The sequence below is a fragment of the Protopterus annectens genome, chromosome 6.part0, assembly GCF_019279795.1.
Source record: "Protopterus annectens isolate FY-2018-M chromosome 6.part0, PAN1.0, whole genome shotgun sequence".
Classification (NCBI taxonomy): Eukaryota; Metazoa; Chordata; order Ceratodontiformes; family Protopteridae; genus Protopterus; species Protopterus annectens.
Genome location: NC_056737.1, coordinates 99,406,026 through 99,422,461, shown reverse-complemented (window position 1 = coordinate 99,422,461; position 16,436 = coordinate 99,406,026).

Sequence of the window (16,436 nt, the reverse complement as noted above, 5' to 3'; positions counted from 1 at the left end):
TAATGCCTTACTGCGGCAGTGTAATTCCACCGGGTTTGCAGTTATGGGTGCCATCTTGTTCGTACCCTTGTCCATCCATGTGAATTGCCTACTGGACACTGGTATAGGGCTGTACACATTTCACACCTACATATAGCATTCTCCGGTGGATGCTTTGCATTATTGGTAGGGAGTAAGGCAGGTACTATGCCCACATCCCTCCCACGGGGCGGGACAACGGATTATCTGACAGACAACACAGAGCCCCATTTCTGCATACCCAAAATCCCATGGCTGCAACCCTCGACAGTACCCATTACACATCCTTCATGCGTGCGGGACTGGGATGTGGACGCACATGTATGGACACGTCGATCTGGGTATTTCTGTTCATATGTCCTGCATTTCATGGACACCTGTCATCAACCTTAAACACGCTGGTGGTGCATATGTCTAACTGTGCCGTAGTCACGGCTATAGCATCGTCTGTTGTTCAGAGACGGATGGAGTGGGTTCTGTGAGAAGGTATTTTTGGGTCCTTCAATGGACACCAATGTGCATATGTAAAGTTAGATGTTGCTGGACTGTGTCCAACTGGCCAGTGCTTTTGACTGCTGCTGTATGTTCCCCAATCGCGGATGTCTGTTTGACTACCCATTCTACGTGGTGCTACGTAAACCAGGTGTTTTAGAACTGTGAATAACTGGTGTATATCCAAAGATGCAGGTTAGCAACTGCTTCAAATAAACCTCAGACGTCCCAATAGGACATATCCGTCACTGTATTTTCAACATAACACCACCGGAACATGTTGATCCCCTATGTATTCATTGAAGCATGTTTTCTTCATAGGTGGGAACGCCATAGTTTACATATCCTAGTTGACGTTGTGGGTATGCCATTAGTATGTGTTCCACAGATCGCCCATCTGTTCTGCTGTATGGTAGCGAGTGCTCCCCATTTTGTTGCTGGCAGATTGAGTGCTGTGTACGCCGGTGTTTGCACGGCGGTCCAACTTTGTATGGGGAATGTCGACTGTAGTCCCTATGTGTATTCCCTGTGTTATGCCTTAACGCGGCTGTGAAATTCCCCCGGGTTTGCAGTTGTGGGTGCCATCTTGGTCGTACGCTTGTCCATCCATGAGAATTGCCTACTGGACACTGGTATAGGGCTCTACACATTTCACACCTGCATGTAGCATTCTCCGGTGGATGCTTTGCATTATTAGTGGGGAGTAAGGGAGGTGCTACGCACACATCCCTCCCACGGGGCGGGACAAAGGCTTACCTGCAAAACAACGCCGAGCCCTGTTTCTACATACCCAGGATCCCTTGACTGCAACAGTCGACACTACCCATTACACATCCTTCATGTGCGGGACTGTGATGTGGACGCACTTCTATGGACTCGGTACCCTGGGGATTTCTGTGCATATGTGCTGCATTTCATGGACAGCTATCATCAACATTGAACACGCTTGCGGTGCATATGTGTAGCTGTGACGTGGTCACGACAATCAGTTCACGTTGGTGATAACGGAGGCTGGCACGCAATCCGTACAGGAAATTTTTGGGTCCTACAATGGACACCAATGTGCATATGTAAAGTGTAGAGCTTGTCGGACTGTGTCCGTGTGGCCAGTGGGTTTGACTGCTGCTGTGTGTTCACCAAACGCGGATGTCTGCTTGACTACCCATAGTGTGTAGTGCTACGGAAACCATGTTTTCCGAGACCGGAACCAAATAGTGTACATCCAACGTTGCAAGTTAACAACCGCTTTAATTAATCCCCAGAGGTCCCGGTTGGGAAGTATCGCCACTTTACTGTCGGAACAACACCTCCAGACTAGGTAAATCATGGGAACTTTAGCTCGGTCTTACCGGCCATTTGCAAGTGTAATTAGCAGACACGTGTCAATACATGTATGATAATACATATTGTCATGCCGAAGTTAATCTATGTTTTTTGTACAATGGCTTCTGCTATTGACATCCGTTGCTGTGGGTGTTGCCGGTTGCCATACACATGGCTTGCTCAAAGGCAGAATTCACAATTCTGAACAGTACTGTGGTCTCCTTTAAGGACCCTGAGCCAGTGGTCAACAGTACTGCAGCCACTGCATCACTTACATATGCCGTCTACCGGTACCTACAGGACTGCATAGATCAGGCATTCCCTTACCCAACTGTGGTTCATTGTACCAATGCCAAGCATCCAGTGTGGTGTACCCCAGCCATACACAAGCTGTACAATGAGAGGAGGTGGCTACTACAAGGCGGAGCAGACACCTTGTGAGGTATGACACCCTTGGTCATTATATGTGTACAGCTACAGGCTGTCATGACATGGTCCGGGGCACGTTCCACAGATGTATCTACATGGACCTGGCTGACAATCATACAGCCTTCATTTGCTATGCTGGACACCTGGGAGGTCACTCCCACATATGCTCTGACTGGGTTCACGATGATGTGGAGTTTACTCAACATACACACATTGCCAAAATACGGGCTGACAAGTTTGGTGAGGACATCTCCACACCCTCCCCCCCACATGAAGAGATGTCTGTCCCAGCGGTTTGTGGTCCCCAAATGTTCTGTGACGCACGGGTGGGACATGCTCTCTCCAGGGTAGTGAACATAGCATCCATGAGACCAGCTGGTGACCCGACTGTGTACTCCACGATCTCATTGAGGAATTAGACCCACAGTTAGGACAGCTGTTTCTTTGTAGCCTCACCTCGGGTAACGTACCCGGGTTGTGTCGCACAGCGACTGTAGTCCCACGTCACAGGGCCAATGCCTCCACTGACCCTGGTTATTACTGTCCCATTACCATGAGGAGACCTATCTGCAAAGACATGGGAAGGGATCATACTGCGGCTCGTAGATGAAGGCATAGGGGACCTGCATACTTTGCATCCAACACGGTTTGGCTTGGTCAGGGGCGGTTCATGCGTTTAAAGCATGGTTGACGTTTTCAGGACAGTCACCGAGGCCATTGATGGGGTCTTGCAGTCCATACAGCCTACCTCGACCTGGCAAAGGCCTTCAACACATTACCCCCCTCAGGTATCATTGATAAACCCATCGGCTTGGATGTGAACACGTACATCACAGGATGGGTTGTAAACTGGCTATGTGACATGGCCCACGCGGTCATAGTTGCTGGCAGCATGTCAGACCTACTGCCTGTCGCAGGCGGTGTCCCACAGGGCTCTTCCCTGGGTCCACTCCTCTTATACATCTACATTTCCACAGTACAGGCACACACACGGGTGTTATGGGTGACATTGTTTGTAGATGACTGCGAAACGGGTGCAATAGTGGGACGGACATCTGACACGGATATCCTTCAAAGGGGCCTCCCAGATATGCATATCTGCTGTCAGGGACATGGCCTACAGCTAAATGCAAGGTAATGCAACATCATACCTGTCGAGGAGTACTAGGTCACCCCTGTCCAGCATATGGGTGGCAGTCCACTGGGCGCAGGGGTGATTACCAGGGATCAGGGGACAGAGGTTGTCGGTCAACATTCGTTCAACACACACGTTGCTATCATGGTTCGGTGGGACTTCTACATTGCCCACCTGTTTGTGCAGGGATTCACATCTAGATCAGGGTAGGTCATTGTCTCCTTGTACTCATTACGTGTTACACCTATGATTGACTACATTGCCCCATTCGGAGGGTATCTGACCCGACACCTACAGCAGCTGGGAAGGCCTCATAGGTTAATTGTCATACAGATGCAGGCTGTCATGGATTTGTGTAATGCTGCCCCACTTGTACGACCCTGCCCCATTCAGTCACATACCTGTTGTTCAGTGTTGACCTGTGCCTGACATACGAGGCCATGTCGACCCATATGTCATGTCTATGCTTCAACTACTGTATGTGCATCCCTCGGAACCACGAGGGCAGGTGACATGAACCTTGACGCGGTCATTCATAGGATGTGTTGGAGTGACACATGCGTCACCCGGACACTCACAATGCTGTGGATCTACATCACAGTACATGTGAGGCAGAGATCCTTGCTAGCCTTGTTCGGGGGTATGTTGTCCGTTGGATGGGGGATTGCAGATATAGGCCAGGGATCACATCAGTATCACTGCTTGACAGAGGTACAGCAATATCATAAGCATTTTATCTCCGGACAGGAAGGTTGGCAAAGGAATCCTAACTATGGTGTAGGGTTATGGCTGAACTTGGGTAGATGGCCTAGCCTGTACCTATGGACCTATGCACCTATATACATAGTTTGTCCCATTTACACTTGTCTATCCCCTATCCTCTTTCTCATGTGTATATTTCTGTGGCACGTGATTGTCCTCTGTATTACCTGCAGGTATGCTGTCTACAACGCACATACGTCACGGTTGATTACAGTGTATCTGTGTCCCTACCACTGTGATACTGAGGACTACCACACATCCTTCACAACATTACATGCATATGTCCATTCTATTCTTCTTTGGCCTATGGGGGGGTGTTAAGGCAACAGTTACACATGTCCCTGTTTGTGCATGCTTCATAGTGGTGTTTGACCAGCCTCCGTTGCAGTCGTGGGTTGGACGGTAGTGTTTCTGTGTGTTTGGCATGTGTTGTCATTGCCAGTACATCTGTGGGAGGTGTGGTTGGCACATGTTCCTCTTTGCAGGGAGCCCCATCCTGGGGTTTTGTGTCACGCATCTGCACTTGGCACGTGCCATATGTCCTGTGCTATTCCCACAGTCGTGTATGCCTTCATGCATTACTACTGCGTGTTACTGGCTGTTTGTATGTGGTACACATGGTGATTGTGGTGGTTGGCTTGACCTATTCCCATGCTAGAACATACACATCTGTCAATTACGTTGTTTAAATCAAACTGTAACACTCATTACTCTTTTCAAGATGACAGTCAATAACACAGGAAACTCAGTTTCACAACGTTTTAATAGTGTGTACCAGGAGGCAAATAACTATGCAGTACAAGTATAGAGTTTTGTCTGACTCTATACAAGAAACAGCTGTATGAGTATTGTGTTTACAATCAGCTTTTGCCCACCTTAATGATGTGGTCAGTCACAGGGCATTTACATCACTATAGTCCACAATATTGTATTCCTACAACGGTGCTAAGGTAATGCTTATTAAATGTTTTCCCATGAGAATAGCACAGCCTTGCGAGGCACATAGTCAATTAGATTGTCCTTCTGTAAATACTGCTCTGTCAAGGTTCCAGGCCTGTTCGGGTACAATAGTCAGTTCATCGCCTACTAGGTTCCTTCGTCTCTCTGGTGAGCAGCTGTACTCTATCTTAGATAGAGCTCACAAGGCCATCCTCCTCAGTGGAAGGATGAAAGATATACCTGTACATACATTTATTATTCTCTAACCCAGCAGATAACTAATGCTGAATCACATACGCCTGCTGCACTGGTTACTGCCAGGGTCAGGGTTCGATCACACTGCAGCTACACTACAGGCAATTACATGCATGATAAGTTCTACTGCCATATTGTAAAATAGAATAATATGCATTATACACTATTTGCTTCTAAACTAGCACGTCATATATGTTTAAATATATATTTTTCTAACATTCTCCCTCCTTTGATTGCTTCTATTCTATCCAGAAACATATACAACATTATTTCATTCCCTAGCCTCTTCCTCTCTAGAACGTTTAACTAGGCAAGTCATTTGTTGTACATTTCAGAAAGGATTTCATTTGGTATTAACAAATCCCACTACAGGTCTTGATACATAGTCTCGGTTACAGATCGTCAACAGAGTCCCTGACTAATACTTTCATACAAAGTATCCATAACAGACACATGCTCACAATATGAGCAGAACAACACAAATGGCAATCAAGAATTTCAGTTATGAGTGAACCCCATCCACCAAATGGTTTCTGGAAATAGTTCGTCAGTGGGTTTGGGCCTGGTTCCGCCATGGCTGATACCTGCTGTATTACCTCTAGGTGGTGGTTGATATCGTGCTTATTATGTGGTACTTAGACACAGCAGTCTTCTTTGATAAGCGCGCACGTACCACTTCTCGCCGCCAGGGTGCAGTCGTGAGCCATTACATTTTGTGACACAACAGTTCTCATTGCATTCAGTTCATCAGTCACAAGTTCGAGAGCAAAAAGTCGCATTGCTCATTCCTCCGAGAGGTTTTGACAACTTCCTCAGTTCCCTGATTGATTTCACTGCTCCATAAGCTGGGATTGTTCCAGGCCACGATATAACACTGTCACTCGAGTCCATATGAGTCAATTTTCATTTATCTCTTGCAGAAGAATGATTTTTCCAAACATCTTCCATTTCACCCACTGCATTAGTAGGTTTCTCGACTGAGTTCCCAGTTCTTTGAGCTATATCTCTTACAGTTCGTTTCGTACCCAGAGGCAATTCTGCAGTATGTCATATGGCTGGAGCCAGGTAACCCAAAAAACAACTGCTGGACCAATTCTCAGGTAACCATTGATATGCTTTTTTCCCACAAACAAAATAACAATATTCTACTTTACTACTGATGCGGGTTAACTCTGCATGTAACATTTTCCTGTCTATAACAGATGACTGTTTATACAATTCAGGAAGTTTCTGCACATCTTTCCACGTTGTTCTCATTAAGCTTAAATACAAATCATGAATGGTGCTACAACTAGTACTGTAATCTTTGGCTGTTATATGACAATTGTAAGACACAGTTATGTTACAATTACTTCCACCAACTTGGACTGTATCATGTTTATGAAAACAAACAATTCCTTTTTGTGTAACAGGTAAGTACAGTGCCACTTTGTCCTGTGATCTCACAGAACCTGTATCAAAAGGTAAATATTCACAAGTCTCCATCTATCCCCAAGGGGACAACATACATCGGTAGTCCTCCATATGATGTAGGTATGGCAGTACAAACACAGCAATTTGAAATGTTCATAGTCTGTACATGCACACGCGTCATGCCTAGGTATGTGTTGAGGTTTGGATGCCAATCTGTGGCCAATTCATCACGTATCACTATTTGTATCTATGTAGTTATATGCAGGAAAGATCACAGCAAAAGTAAAGTCACCACAAACATGGTTAATAGGTGTATGATCAGTAGGACAGTAAACCAATGTCTTTGGGGTTGCTTTGTATTGTTATACACTCTGCCCCGGGTGATTCTGTCTCTATGGTATATCGGCTACAACATGTAAATCAGACTGGATATCCTTTACAGGTTTGAAAAGGGTGAGGTGAACCCAGGATGACCTTTCCGCAAACTTTACTGCAGTAGGCGTTGCCAACAGTACCTGGTACGGACATTCCCACGTTGGACTCGGGCAGTTACTTGTTTGGATAACAGACAAACACACCCAGGATCCTGGAGTCAGCTCTGCGTCCGGCTTCGCTTGCTCTTTTTCTGAAAAAGAGTTTAACTGCAAAACAGTGTTATTGGTTAACAATCCTCTCATGTAACTTGCTAATGAGCCATCGACCTCCAGCTCTGCAGGCATGACAGCTTTCCACTGTGGCACATAATATGCCATTCCAAATACTACTTCAAAGGGGGTCAAACCCTTTACATTTGGAACTGTTGTCATGCTCAGCAATTCTAGAGGTAGACAGCAAATCCAATTCGTCTGGGTGTCACTCATCAACCTCCTCAACTTATTTCCCGGGATCCCATTGTACCTCGCCACCAGTCATGCTGACTGTGGGTTGTACATGCAAAGATTATTCAAGGAAATCCCAAATAATCCCCCAGGTTGCTGGATTGTCTGGTTCACATAATGTGTTCTATTGTCACTGTAGCTTCTCTCCGGTATGCCAGATCTAGGGATACTTTATTTTACTGGGACCTTTGCCACTGTTGCTGCATCCAGATTCCTGGTTGGTAATGCTTCTACCCATTTTGATAATATATCTACAATCACTAAACAGTATTTCTTCCCTTCACATTTATTCAGCTGTATAAACTCCATACAAATAGTATGGAACGGATATGGTGGTGCAGGAAAACTCACTCGCTTCGGTTGAAATGCTCCCTGTGCATGATGTTTACTGCAAATATGACACGCTGCTCAAAATGTTTGTATGTGGTTCCTAATTCCGTATGTTAGGAATATTCTGTTAACCAACTGTACCATCCCCCCTGTTGAGACATGGCTCTACCCATGGCTCACCAAAGCCGCATATCTGAATGACTTAGACGTTAATATTGGCTTTCTCACTGTGGATATGTACAGTCTGTCTTCAAGGATTGCTCCTCGTCTTACCCACGTCTGCTTTTCTGCTTTCGTAGTTGATGTTTACATTGTTTCTAACATTGCTATATCTAGAATCTCTGAGGATTGTCATTCCTCATTCAAAATGACACTTTCTGACTGTGAGGCTGCTTGTTTTGCAGCTGCATCAGCTCGTGCCTTACCTTTCCTAATCTTAACCTGTTGCTTTGTATGAGCTGCACATTTACAATTAGCTACTTTAGTGGGTAACTGAATGGGATCTAATGAATTCAAGATCAATTGCGCATGTTTAATCAGTTTACCAGTGGATGTTATCATTCCCCTATTCTTCCACTGCTGCGCATAAACATGCACTGTAGAGACAGCATACTGACTATCGGTATAAATGTCCATACATCTGTTTTTCGCTAGAGTGCAAGCACGTGTTAAAGCTATCAATTCTGCTGCTTGAGCAGACACGTTATGCTGCAGGGGTTGGGCTTCTACAATCTCATTATCAATAACTACTGCATAACCTACTTGCTTCTTTCCTGTAGGAGTCTTTCTACATGATCCATACACATAAACTGTCACCTCTGCATCATCTAAGGGTATATCAGTGATATCCTGTATGTGTAAAGTTATTTGCTCCATTTCCTGTAGGCAACTGTGTGCAGTGCCATACACAGGTGTCGGACGTGACGTTGATGGGTTTAATGTTGTACAACGTTCAATCACCATATGAGGTTGACTCAGGGGTATGGTCAAACAAGAAAGATGTCTAGCACGGGTCAGGAATGCTATTTTCTCTTGCAGCAATATGATCGTAACTGCATGAGGCACTCTCACAGTGAGAGGGGGGGGATAATACCATTGATGCCGAGGCCTGTACTGCCATGGCTGCTGCAACAACTGCCTGTACACAATGTGGCAATGACCATGCCACTGGGTCCAACTGCGATGAGTAGTAAGCTATGGGGCGTTGCTTACTTCCATGCTGTTGCGTCAAGACTGACGTCATATATCCCTGCTTACAATCTACAGTCTGGAAACATCTGTTATGCTTATTCGCGAGACCTAAAACAGATGTTGAAGCTATCAATCGTTTTAGTCTGCAGAAAGCTGTTTCTGCTACTGGAATCCAGTGTAGTATATCTTGTGCTGCCATAGGTGTATTGCAGATTAAAGCAGACAATAGAGCAGATTCCAAAGCATAGTTTGGTAACCAGCTTCGACAACAGTTAGTCGGCCCAGGAAGGACATCATTCCCTTCTTGGTAGTTGGCTTGGGTGCTTGTGAAATTGCTGCCTTCCTATCGTCATCTAATGTTCTACCCTCCTTGGATACCACATATCCCAGGTACTTGACCTGTATTCTCCGTTGTTGCAATTTCTGCTTGCTTAATTTATGTCCCTGTTCTGTTGAATATTTCAATAATGCTATTGTATCTTCCCTACATTGCTGCTGGGTAGGGGCCGCAAGCAGGATATCATCCACATAAAGTAGAACTTGACTGCCCCCGGGTGGAGTAAACACCGGCATGTTGCTAGCCATCTCCTGTGCGAATATCATTGGACTTTCACAGTATCCTGCGATAGCCGGGTATGGCTGTATCTGTTACCCTGAATGTAAATGCAAAACAATACGGACTATCTGGATGCATAGGTATTGAAAAGGAAGCATAGCTTATATGTACCACGGTAAGATACTTCTGTTGCGGGTTCATAGCATTCAGTATAGTGTGTGGGTCTGGCACCTTCGGTACCCTAGGTATTATTACATGATTTACAGCTTGTAAATCCTGTACCATCCGCCATTCCCCCTTTGCTTTTCTATCAGGAGATACAGGGGTATTGCATGGTGAATAGTGATTACTTTGTGGATGGGGAATTCCCTCTGTGACATTCCGGATATCTTCTGGTGTCCACGGTCTATACACTAAGGGAGTTGGGTCCTGGCCTTCCTGTCCTGCCTGAGGGTTCGATACTTCAATTAATTGACAGATATCCTCACTCTGTTCTAGTGACTCTCTTCTTACTTGAGTGTCCCTAGGTATCTTACCTGTTTGTGATGTGGTTTCAATAGCTTCTCTTACAATTGGTCGTTGTGATACCTCTGTTGCCACAGGATGACGTAGGAGGGACTAGCCTGCCCTCCCGCTTCATATCCTGGATGTGGTATCGGAGGTGGTGGAGGGGGGGGCCATCGCTACTACTGTATTATTATCTTCTTTGTCGACGTATGATGCTTTCGCATTTTTAGTCTTCTACCTCAATCCACCTATGTGCTTGAGGGATACCCAATTGTCGCTGTTTTTTAGCCTGCACATCTTAGGGTTGCCACCTTTTCAAATGCACAAAGTGGGACATTTGTGTTAGGAACGTCGGATTTTGCAGGGCAAAACATACCCACTGCCAGTACAGAGGACAGCAATCTACTTTTTGCCCGAATAGCAACTTATTCTTGTAGCATTTGCATTGCTTATTCTGTTTATTATAATATTTTGGTGTTTCAGATACAAAATAACTGTTTTATGCTACTATTAAAGAAGATATAGGAAATATATTTGTCCTAAGATATCAGGACATTTGCCATTTGTTCAGTTTGTTTGCAGGACACAACTGGCCAAAGAGGGACTGTCCCTCGCAAAGTGGGGCAGGTGGTAACCCTAGAACATCTGCGTCACAGTTTAAGTGATTCCAATGTTTCACTAACGATATTTTGTCTAATATACCATCAATGTCATATTTATTACCCCATCTTGCAGTATATCTCACATTATGTGCTCTCTGCAATTGCATATACTTCACATCACCCGTCAAACGTGGATCTCACGATCTCTTAGTGCACTAATCTCCCATGTCTTCTAAATGACTGTTACGTAACCCTTCTCTCGTACCATGTGGTATCTCCTTCCCTGTATCCACTGTAGTGTCTACAATGACTATTTACTCTACTCTGTGTTCCCCTGATCTATGTCCAGATGTAAAACTACTTGGATTGGTCTTCGACCTGCTATCACAACTGTTAACAGAAACACAATGTAGCCTGGTCCCTGATCTACAACAGAGACAAAGAGGCAAACTCTCCTTACCTGAGCCTCCCGTTTATGACTGCACGTTTTCTTCTTGGGATCCAGTTTTCCGCTTTTCAGCCACAGATCAGAGAGTGGACAGCCTCTTTACACACAACAATTCAGTCGGAGGTCTTTTCACTCAAGAAGAACCATTTAGGCAACTTCTCCTGCGCAGATGTCTAGCCACCCATGCACTCTGACCTGTAGCTTACCAAGGGAATTCCGGCTAAGAAGGACCACAATGTCAAATAAGTTGTTAAAACCAGACTGTAGAAATCAGTAGGCTTTTCTAAGTGACAGTCAATAACACAGGAAGCTCAGGTTTACAACGTTTAAGTGGTGTACACCGGCAGGCATAAAACTTTACAGTCCAAGTATGAGAGTTTTGTCTGACTCTATACAGGAAGCAATTTGTTTATATAGTGTTTACAATCAGCTTTTGCCCACCTTACTGACGTGGTCAGTCACAGGGCATTTCCATCACTATGGTCCGCAATATTCTATTCATACGAGGGTGCTGAGGTAATGCTTTTAAAATGTTTTCCCATGAGAATAACACAGCCTTGCAAGGCACCTGGTCAATTACAGTGTCCTTCTGTAATTGTTGCTGTTTCAAGGACCCTGGACTGTTCGGATACAATAGTCAGTTCATTTCTTAATATGTTCCTTTGTCTCTCTGGTAAGGAGTTGTACTCTATCTTCGATAGAGCTCACAAAACCATCCTCCTCAGTGGAAGGGAGGATGATATACATGTACATACATTTATTTTTCTGTAACCCAGCAGATAATTGATGCTGAGAGACATAAGCCTGCTGAACTGGTTACTGCCAGGGTCAGAGTTCGATCACACTGCAGCTAAGCTTCACCAATTACATGCATGATCATTTCTACTGCCATATTGTACAGTACAATTCAATGCATTATATAGTATTTGGCTTCTAAACTGGCACTTCATATGTGCTTCTATATATATTTTTCTAACAACATCCATCCGGCCATATGCATGTTGTTCCATCCTTTACCTTGGCCGTGGGTGTTTGGCCGTCCGGCAACGCTACACTCCACATGTGATGTCCCACCTTCCCCTTCTGTGCATGTGGCACCCTGTTAGGACATCCTGTTTGGTAGGCACATGTTCTGCTATATGTGTTTGACTTGTCTGCATAGCTAATCATCAGTGCGGTGGTTCAACATCCTGACTTGTCCACATGTGTACAGTTATGTGCACCGTGGCGTGTGCAAGCCTATAGGGTTTGGACGAGTGCATACCACATGCGGGATGTACACATTCTGCAGACACATTCACATGCAGCCATTTGCATATCTGTACCTGAGGTGGGTTTGTGACATGTGGGGTACATATTTGCCCGCGTGGCACTGCCTACAACAATACTTCTTACCACATTTCAGGTATGCCCATTGTGTGTTGGTGTGTAGCTGCACAGGGCTGCTATCTGGGTTGGGTGCACAGTCGTACATGGGTGGGACTTACATGCTACAATGGGGCTATTGTGTATTAGATTTGCATGCATGGGTTCTGCTTCTGGATATTACGCTTAGACATACGCCGTCCTGTGTATGCGACAAACACGTTGCTGGGTGTGGTACATGTTGCTATGCACATGTTTGCCTGTGTTTAGGGTATCTTGGTTCATTCCTGTTGTTATGTCGACACGGCTACCCGGCTGTGTACTCTCACTACTGCTTGTGACCATTATGGTTGCACCTTTTACAATGCCCATAGTGGGACATCTTTTGTGGAAACATCGGATTTTGCAGGACAACACATACCCACAGCAAGTAGAGATGACAGAACTTCACATTTTTGCCATAATATACACTTATTCTCGTAGCATTTGGGTTCCTTATTCGGTTTATTATGCCATGTATGTGTTTCATATACAAAATATATGTTTTATGCTACTATTACAGGTATATTGAGGGAATATTTTTGCCCGGAAATCTCAGGTCATTTGCCATTTTCAGATATTTGGCAGGACACAACTGTCAAATGAGGGACTGTCCATAGCAATGTGGGACAGTTGGTAACCCTGGTGACCATGCCCATGTCGCTACTAGGGTTGCCACCTTTTCCAATAGCCAAGGTGGGACATTTTCGGGACTCACATCAGATTCTACAGGCCGACACATACCCACGGTCAGTACATAGCATAGAACTTAACTTGTTTGCCTAAATGAAAGCTTATTCTTGTAGCAGTTTGGTTGCTTATTCTGTTTCTTGTGACATTTAGGTATTTTAGTTACGGAAATAACTATTTTATGCGACCATTACATAAAATGCGGGATATAATTATGTCCTACAATCTTAGCACATTTGCCGTTTTTAATATTTTTTATCGTGACACAACTGCCCATAGAGGGACTGCCCCTTGCAAAGTGGGACAGGTGGTAACCTTAGTCGCTACTCCTATGTCGGTGCGGCACGCTGACATGCTGCAGTACACCTTCTCTGGGTATGCCCACTGACGGTGCATTGCGGGACGAACACGGTGTTACGCGTATCCTTTGTTCCTTGGACGGGTACACTTAGGGCTTCGTGGGTTGTGTTTGCTTCTCCTTTTGTTGGGCCGGGTACTATGTTGCATACTCTGCGTGCGTTTCATTCTGCACGGGCCCTGGCTGGTGACATTACTATTATGGGCGGACTGTGGCAGTCAGCACTTTAGGTTGCTCATCACCTGCCGGCTTAGCCACGCCTCCGGACGCATCCTACTTGGGCTCGCTCACGTACACTACGCACGTGTCTGTGGTTGCGGCACGCACTCATTACTATGCATATGGCGCTACTACGCCGACTATTCACTGAACCGCCAGCGCAGGCCTTACACTGGCCTTACGCCGAGCTTCATGAATCCCGGGGTATGACTTTAAGGCACAGAGAAACCCACTAGTCTAAGACTTCTTCACTGGATATCAATAAAGTGAGAAGCATAAACCCACTAAATGCAGACACAGAGAGAGCTTACAATTTTCAGTGAACAAATAAATAAGCAGATAAATGCAGTAATATTTTAACACAATATTCAATGAAACACTAAAACAGAAAAAATGAAATGCAGTACTATCTTATAACGCTGCAAGTTTGTACTTATTTCAGCGTATCATAAAGTTGATGCAGCTCAAGTATGCAACTATTCAGCAGATATCATTTCAGAGATAAGGGACAAAGACTTTAAGGAACAGAGAAACCCTCCAGGCTAACACTTCTAGATAGATAAATGCATTACTATTTTAACACAATATTAAATGAAACAATAAATCAGAAAAAATAAAACGCAGTACTATCTGTAACACTGCAAATTTGTACTTATCTCAGCTTGTAATGAAGATGATACAGCTCAAGTATGCAACTATTCAGCAAAAATAATTTCAGAGATAAAGGACTAAGACTTTAAGGCACAGAGAAACCCTCTAGGCTAAGACTTCTTCAACGAATATCAATGAAGTGAGAAGAATAAACCCACTAACTGGGGACACAGATAGAGTTCAGAAGTTTCAGTGAACAATTAAATAAGCAGATAAATGCAGTACTATTTTTAACACAATATTCAATGAAACAATAAAACAGAAAAAATACAATGCAGAACTATTTTATAACACTGCAAGTTTGTAATAATCTCAACTTGTAATAAAATTGATGTAGCTCAAGTATGCAACTCTTCAGCAGAAATAATTTCAGAGGTCAGGGACTAGGATTTTAAGGCACAGAGAAACCCTAAAGGCTAATACTTCTACATCGAATATCAATAAAGTGAGAAGAATAAACCCACTAACTGCAGACACAGAGAGAGCTCACAGTTTTCAGTGAACAAACAAATAAGCCGATAAATGCAGTACTTCTTTAAAACAATAGTTAATGAAACACAAAAAGAAAATATAAAATGCAGTACTATCTTATAACACTAAAAATTTGTACTTAGCTTTTAATAAAATTGATGCAGCTCAAGTATGCAACTATTCAGCAGAAATCATTTCAGAGATAAGTGACTAGGGATTTAAGGCACAGAGAACCCCTTTAGGATAAGATTTTTACACTGAATATCAGTGAAGTGAGAAGAATAAACCCACTAACTACAGACACAGAGATAGCTCACAATTTTCTGTGAGCAAATAAATAAGCAGTACTATTGTTAACACAATATTCAATGAAACAATAAAATAGAAAAAAGAAAATCCAGTACTATCGTATAACACTGCAAGTTTGTACTTATCTCAGCTTGTAATAAAGTTGATGCAGCCCAAAGATGCTACTATTCAGCAGATATCATTTCAGAGATAAGGGACAAAGACTTTAAGGAACAGAGAAACCCTCCAGGCTAACACTTCTACACTGCATATCAATGAAATGAGAAGAATGAACCCACTAACTGCAGACACAGAGAGAGCTCACAATTTTCTGTGAATAAATAAATAAGCAGATAAATGCAGAACTATTTTAACACAATATTCTATTAAACAATAAAAAAAGGAAAAATAAAATGCGGTACTATCTTATAACACTGCAAGTTTGTACTTATCTCAGCTTGTAATAAAGTTGATGCATCTAAAGTATGCAACTATTCAGCAGAAACAAATTTCAGAGATAAGGGAATAAGACTTTAAGACACATAAAAGCTCTCTAGGTTAAGACTTCTACACCAAATATCAATGAAGTGAGAAGAATAAACCCACTAACTGCAGACACAGAGAGAGCTCACATTTTTCAGTGAACACATAAATAAGCATATAAATGCAGTACCTTTTTTAACACAATATTCAATGAAACAATAAAACAGAGAAAATAAAATGCAGTACTATCTTATAACACCACAAGTCTGTACTTATCTCAGCTTGTAATAAAGTTGATGCAGCTCAAGAATGCAACTATTCAGCAGAAATAATTTCAGACATTAGGGACAAAGACTTTAAGGCAAACAGAAACCCACTAGGCTAAGACACCAAATATCAATGAAGTGAGAAGAATAAACCCACTAACTGCAGACACAGAGAGAGCTCACAGTGTTCAGTGAACAAATAAATAAGCCAATAAATGCAGTACTTTTTAACACAATATTTAATGAAACAAAACAGAAAATATAAAATGCAGTACTATCTTATAACACTAAGAATTTGTACTTAGCTTGTGATAAAGTTGATGCAGCT